The sequence below is a fragment of the Panulirus ornatus genome, chromosome 30 (assembly GCF_036320965.1).
Source record: "Panulirus ornatus isolate Po-2019 chromosome 30, ASM3632096v1, whole genome shotgun sequence".
NCBI lineage: Eukaryota > Metazoa > Arthropoda > Malacostraca > Decapoda > Palinuridae > Panulirus > Panulirus ornatus.
The window spans coordinates 11,587,184-11,595,000 of record NC_092253.1 but is presented as its reverse complement, the minus strand read 5'-3'; positions in this window follow the sequence as shown (position 1 = coordinate 11,595,000).

Genomic DNA, 7,817 nt, shown 5'->3' with positions numbered 1-7,817 from the left:
ACATGACAGTTAGATCTTGAGTGTGAACGAATGTGGCCTTTGTTGTCTTTTCCTAGCGCTACCTCGCTTGGGGGAAAGGGGGTGCCATATCATGTGTGGCGGGGTGGCGACGAGAATGGATAAAGGTAGCAAGTATGAATATGTACATGTGTGTATATGTATATTTCTTTGTATGTATATGTATGTATACGTTGAACTATATAGGTATGTATATGTGCGTGTGTGGGCGTTTATGTATATGCATGTATATGTGGATGGGTTGGGCCATTCTTTCCTATGTTTCCTTGCGCTACCTTGCTAGCGCGAGAGACACCAAAGATGCATAATGAAATAAGAAAATAATTCTTTTTGTATCTAATGATAGGAGATTCAATGATATTTCTCGTGGTACTGGAGTTAGAGTTGATGACTGTGATGGCATTACTCCAGTCAATACATCCGATTCTTGTCCCGTTCTTATACAATACTTATGTTGCTTAAGTCTAACAGAAAGATCCCTACTAGTCTGCCCAACATAAAACTTATCACAATTTCTACATGGCACTTTATAGATGTATCCAGAACTTTCTGGTGAGTTCCTGCTTAAGATATTATCTATAGTATAACTGCTGCTAAAGGCAACATTTACATTAAAGGATTTAAGCAACATGGGAGAGTAAAGTTAAAATATAATTAAAAAGCAGAACTAAAAGATTCTTGGTGTCAATGGGAGGTTTGGTTTCAACTCTATAATTTGATTTTTTTCCTAACTCTAGCGATTTATCAATGAAAAATCTAGTGGTACTTTAACTTGGATCCAATAGGAATTTATCTTCTCAAACTCATAATCAATAAACTCTGGACTGCAAATACGTAATGCCCTGAGGAACATACACTGAATTAATGATGATTTAACTCTGTCATGTTGAGTTGAGTAATAATGGATATAAGAGCATACATTAGTAGATTTTCTGCACATGCTTAACTTAAACTTGTGTCTATGCCTATGGATCATAGGGGTGAGTATGCAGCACTGGTAGCAGAGTCGGATGATAAGCTGGCAGAGCTGATGTAAGGAGGAAGTCTGTTGAGTGTACCTCTTAAGTTTCATGGGATAGTGGTAACTGAAAGGGTTGGGGCCTTGTACAGAGCATGAGAGTAGGAAGGAACAATGTGGTTTCAGGAGTGGCATAGGATTCTCGGATCGGGTGGTTGCGATGAAGAATGTGTAAGAAATAGTTATTGAAACAGAAGCATTTATATGTAGCCTTACATATCTGGAGAAAGCATATGATGGGGCTAATACAGATGATCTATGGAGTATATTACAGTATATGCTTTGGGAAGAATGCTATTGGAATCAGTAGGTCGGAGAGTGGAAAACTTTAGCGAGATAAGGAATTCTTAAACGGTGGTGTAAGATGGTCCCAGGATGATTCTGCAGTCTTTTTCCTACTATTTTTCCTGTGAAGTGTGTGTGTGTGTGTGTGTGTGTGTGTGTGTGTGTGTGTGTGTGTAAAATGTTTTTGGAATTTGATGTTGCTTATTGACATTTATCGAAGACTCATTCTCTGAACACGATAATATTTTGTAGAACACGGTAACGTTAAGTGAACATGAATTCTTCGAGACTTAGGTTCATCACAAATGGCGAGTACTTCGAAGGTGCTTCCTTCGTCGGCTATATTCCCATGAGGGCCTGCGTTGCTCCGGTTGACCTTCATAATAGAGTGAATATATACTGACCCTGTGGGATAAGGGTTGCCTTCAGGTGTGAAGTATCACGGAGTGGTGGAGAGTGGAGGGAGACGACCAGGTAGACTGCATGAGCAATGTTGCGGAAACTTGGGTGGAGGAGAACTGTCTCCACGTGTGCCCTCCTTCCCATCACAACCGCGTACGTATTCGACCGTCGCCACAAGCCCGAGACCTCCACCAGCCTGCCAGAAAGAGGTGTTCATATAACTCCTGATGGCTGGTGATGACTGGTTCAATGCCTTCCATTTTTATTTTAACACTTGAATCCAACTTTGACCTCAATACGAAGTTCTGCTGAATGTTATAAGTTTCAGAAGTCTTGATCAATACTTTTATCAGCGTCTAGTTATCAAAATCGTATCCTCTCATTCTAAACATGAATGTTACTTGCGCTCGTATCTATAATGGAAGCAAGTTTTATTCTCTGGCACATTCAGTAATTACTTTGAAATATTGTTGGTCGAATTAGAATATAGGTCACTTACATATAAATTGCAGCTCACTTAGGTTAATTTTTTGCTTCCAAGTAAAATTAATTTCCCAGAATATTCAGCATCCCTGAATGTAAACTGGTAAACCAGGCTAGTTACTCCTGCATGAAGACCTACTAGGCAGCTGTATATATCTCAGATTGCTCATTTGTTTCATCTTTATTCATATGAATAGCATAACGATAATACGAGAGATAATCCAAGTAAAAGTACACCCAAATACAGTTGGCAGTATCACATGGACGGCAACATTATTAGATCAACACTAACGTGCGACGGGAAAGCTACTCACTCACTCTATTCTTTAACAAATGAATACATAAACAGAGTCAAGATCGTACATATTCAGTAAGAGCACAGGTTTTAAGAAGCCAAAGAGTTGCCTATTAATGAAATTTATACACAAAAGATTTTGGTCATACACTTCATATCTTTAATGTAAATAGTTTATCACATCTACTTAAAATTTACCGAAAAGGTTTTACATTCACGGATATTCACGCCTTTCTGATCATGCACAAAATTTAACATTAGTTAATAGATCTTTTGGTTTGAGAAAATCTTGGATATAAAGTCAGGCTTTGGTGGAAGGGCGAAAGCCAAGGAATTGGTAGCACTACTGCTGAAGATGATGCTGTGGAAATATGTAGAATAGTGCAAAAAAGAGAAGTCCAGATTCATGTGTGTGAGAATGAAAGTAGATGACGAGAGACGGGTGATAATTTGAGCTAATGCACCGGGTCACAAGGACGATGAAGAGAGGCAAGTGGTCTGGGAGCAGCTGAGTGAGTGTGTCAACAGTTTTGGTGCACGAAACCGGTTACTAGTGATGGGTGGTTTAATTGCGAAGGTAAGTAATGTGGCAGTTCAGGGTAAAATTGGGGGAATGGGGTACTCGGTAAGTTAACTAGCTATACTGATCAGCCTGTAAAGTTGTGTGCTGAAAAAAAATGGTGATTGAGAATACCTGGTTAAAAAAGCGGGGCATAAGTGTGTAGGAAAAATAGTTAGGGCATAATGTGATTAATAAGTTATTTGACTCAGGAGTCAATAATGCTTATCTGTCAGCTGTGTGGGTTCATAACAGCTGTGTGAACTCTACCTCAGGGAGAGGTGGGTACTGTTGTTGTTATTGCTGGTGGAGGTGAGGTCGAGGATGAGAGCACGGCAGGTAGTTCTAGTGTCCCCCCACAGACCCTGGAGGAGGTGGTCTTGGTCCAGCTGGTCCAGGGAAAACACCTTCACTGCCTCCGCCAACACCACACCATCCACACCCGCACTGACACGGATAACCAAAGAAAAGGAAATTCCTTAATGAATGCACATGAGACATATCAGTACAATTGCAATAGAGGACATTAAGCCGATATAATTTAATTTCTTATACTATTTCATTGCTTCATTTACCGACTTTCCTAATATCAAACACAACTTGCAGATCTGATATAATTCTAAATATGGAGGTTCATACAAATATCAAATTCATCGATCAAAAATGCAGATCTTTACTGAAAAGAGCTCAGAGAGAGTGGTGTGTTTTGAAATGCAGGGATGGTAGTGTGATTAAATGGTCATACCAGTTAAAAGTTACCTGACCCTCAGCCAGGGTAACCATGAGGTATATATGTTACACTGAAAGTCTGGCAGATCTAGAAATGGCAATTTCGGAATGATACCATATTCCCCATCATTGCCGACATATCAATATATCTGTCGACAAAATAACCATATACAAGCCACCAGCCCTTTTTTTTTTCATTCAGTAGAAGTTTCAACTAAGATGTGTTTAAAAAGACAAAGAGTTGTTCTACGAACAGTAATAACCGTTAACTGCTGGTATCGTGACTGTTTGGTTGATTATGAGGACTTTCACTGAATGTGTGAATCATGGTGAGGTGCCTGAGAATTTCCGGAATGTGTGTGTGTTGAGGCAAGGACGTATCAGTGTGTGAAGTGACACTTGGTAAGTTGCATGGGAGAATGGTGATTGATAGGGTGAAGGTATATACAGAACGTCATACTGGGGAGGAACAATGTGGATTTAGGAGTGACATTATTTGTGGACCAGGTGTTTGCTTTGAAGAATGAGTGTGAGAAATTCTTAGAGAAATGGAAGGATTTATATGCAGCATTTTTCAAATCTTGAGTAAACATTCGATAGGGATCATAGAGAGGTCACTGTTCGCGAGGGCAAAGATGTGCATATTTGATTACATAGTATCCCCTTTGGTGTTGTTTGGATGCAAGGCATAAGGCCTAGATGACAGAGGGAGGGAGAGTGTGTTGGAAAGGAAATGTGTGAGGCCAAATGTGGTACGAGGTAGGTTGATAGAATAAGAAATGATAGGTAAGAGAGAGGTAAGGGTTTATGAGAGAGGTGAAGGCTGTCTGCTAAAATGATCTGGATACATGGGTTTACATGTTCACATGAGAAAGACAGACAACACGAGTCCTGATTGACCCACCACTGGGTTGTCTGAAAGAGAAATGATTTAATCTGACGAGAAAAATTTAATACCGCTCAATACTTTTTGAAATATCACCGACTCCTCGCTTCTGCACATTAGCCTTCTAGTGTCCCCGTTAACACTGTCGCTTATACGTTATTTCTGGAGGTTTTCTTGAAGTATGCCTGAATTTATAAAATATTCGTGTGAACAACTTTTGAAGGTATTCATATTTTTAGCATTCACTACGTCTGAACGGTAACATTATTACTGTGCTCAACACACCTATAAAAAGGAAGCTTTTCCTCACGTTCGTACTACATCGTTTAGCTTTGAATTTGTCCTACTAACCGTATCTTCTTGTATTTCGTAGTTTACTTTACCGAATTTGGTCAGAATTTTGAACCGTTGGATTAATCGCCGCGAAGTCTACTTTTTTAAAGGAGAAGTAATGCAATCGTTTTAGCCTCTCTTCGTATACCAGATTTCTAAAGGACGGGATCAATTTTCTCGCTCGTCTTTACACTTGCTCTAATTTTTCCTCGTCTTTCTTATAGTTTAGGGACCAAAACTGGACTGCATATTCAAGGTGTGGTCTTTCTAGAGAATTTTAAGGTTTGCGAATTATTTCTGGTGTCATATAATCTATGTCCCTTGCTATGAAGCCCAACAATTGGTTACCTTTTATACCTGGTAGCCATTTCCTTGTCGTCAGTAGTTAGTGTGTCATGTTCGTTTCGTAATTGTCCAATGCCTTTTTTTACTGTCTTCCTTTGTCTTAAATATTTGAAGAACTCTTTAGGATTATTCTTAACGCTGAAGGATATTCTTTCTCTTCGTCGCGCTTACTCTGTCTTATGACCTTCTTACACTCCCTATGGCTTCTGATTAATTCCTGGCGACTTTAGTCGGTTTCCATTGAGAGCTGAATTTCTTATATGTTTTCTTCTTTTACCGAATTAGTCATTCTATTCTCCTATTCATCCATGATGGTTTTGAAATATTACATGTTCTCTTTGCAATTCGTGGAATATGTTTATTTTCAGTCTCAAGTAGTGTGTTTTTAGAATTACTCCGTATTTCCTCTACTGTGTAAACGCAAAGAAGTTTTGTCCAATTGGTACAGCGAATTTCTTGGCAAATGTTTTGTAAATTTGCTCGCCTGTAATCTGGGATCAAGAGTCTGCTGTCATTAATTTCATAATCTAAATTCATGTCTAATCTAATCAACTTGTGGTCGCTGTTTGACAAACTCTCGCCTGCTTCGCAAGTGCTAATTAAGTTTTGTTACTAGTGAGGACAAGATCAAGAATGTTTAGACTCTAGTTAGCTTTATAATTAACTGTTCTAGAAAAGCGTGTTGAATCAGTTCTTAGTCTCGTTCCCTCTGAGTCACCTGTTAACGTGTTCCAGTTTATCTTTGGACAGTTGAAGTCTCCTACCATTATAACCTCATTATTGTTTATTATAGTAAATAATGCCGATACATAGTTTACATTTTAACTTGTCGGCAACGGCGATATAAAGAGAGTCGTAAGTGTGTGCGCCTACTTTACTTATCCAAATAGCACTTAGATTGTTATCAAAGTAGATCAAAACTCCACCACCCACCCTTTATAAGCATCCTTTCGTAAATAGTTTGTATCCGGGTATTGCTAGCTCGTGGATTAAGTGTTTATTCTCAAAGTTTACCCACGTTTCTGAGATTGCAATAATGTTCGGTTTTTCAGTAAGTGCATCATCGACCTGTTCATCGAGTTTCGTTGTGATACTCCGGTCATTTTGTGTATATTTAACTTATTTTCCATTGAGTTGATTTCTGGACTGAATTTGCCTTTTCTTTACTGTCGGTATGCGTGTATGTATTATCATTGTTAATGTCTGTGTGCAGCAGTGGAAGAGAGACGGTTCTCCATCTGTTATGGGTTCACCGCCTTACTCTGACACTCCACATAGAGTGGATCAATGACAAAATAATCACTAAGAAAGTGTACATGTCAGAAGTAGAAGCAACAAGATAAAGGGGAAAATCAAGGAATAGATGGAAGGATGGACCGAAAGATTTGATTGATCGTGACCTGAACATGCCGGGTACTGTGAAATGTGCAAGATAATTAGCAAATTGGAGATGAATCAGGGCACATGAAGAGATCATAGGTACATTAAAAAAGGTCTTTGGGGCTTGGCTAACAACTTGAGAGACCAAATTGGAGGTAGAAAGATGGACTGAAAAAGATTTCGAGTCACTTGGGTCTGAACATGCCTGAGGGTGAGAGGTATGCAAGGAATGACTGAACTGGAACGATGTGATATACCGGGGTCGATGCGCTGTCAATGGACTGAACAAGGTCATGTGAAACGTCTGGGGTAAACCATGGAAAGGTGCCTGAATGGTAATAGGGAGTTCTGGTTTCGGTGCATTACACATGACAGTTAGAGACTGAGTGTGAACGAACGTGACCTTTATAAATTTTTTGTCTATTTTTCTGGCGCCACCTCGCTGACGCAGGAGTTGGCAATGCTGTTTCCTGTGGGGCGGGGTGGCGCCGGGATGGATGAAGGGAAGCGAGTATGAATATGTACTTGTGTGTATATGTATATGGCTGTGTATATGTATGTATATGTATTTATACGTGTATATGTTGATATGTAGTATGTTTGAGGTAGTATGATGGGTAACATGTTTGAGGAAAGAAATCTGGATGTTCTGGCTCTGAGTGAAACGAAGCTCAAGGGTAAAGGGGAAGAGTGGCATGGGAAAGTCTTGTTAGCAAAGTCAAGGGTTGGTGAGAGGACAAGAGCTAAGGAAGGAGTAGCAATACTCCTGAAGCAGTTGTGGGAGTATGTGATAGGGTGTAAGAAAGTAAATTCTAGATTGATGTGAGTAAAACTAAAAGTGGATGGAAAGAGATGGGTGAGTGATTATTGGTGCGTATGCACCTGTTCATGAGAAGAAAGATCAGGAAAGGGAAGTGTTTTAGGAGCAGTTAAGTGAGTGTATTAGCAATTTCGATGCACGAGGCAGGGTTATAGTGATGGGTGATTTAAATGCGAAGGTGAGTAACGTGGCAGTTGAGGGTATAGTTGGTGTACATGGGGTGATCAGTGTTGTGAAAGGAAATGGTGAAGTGCTTGTGGATCT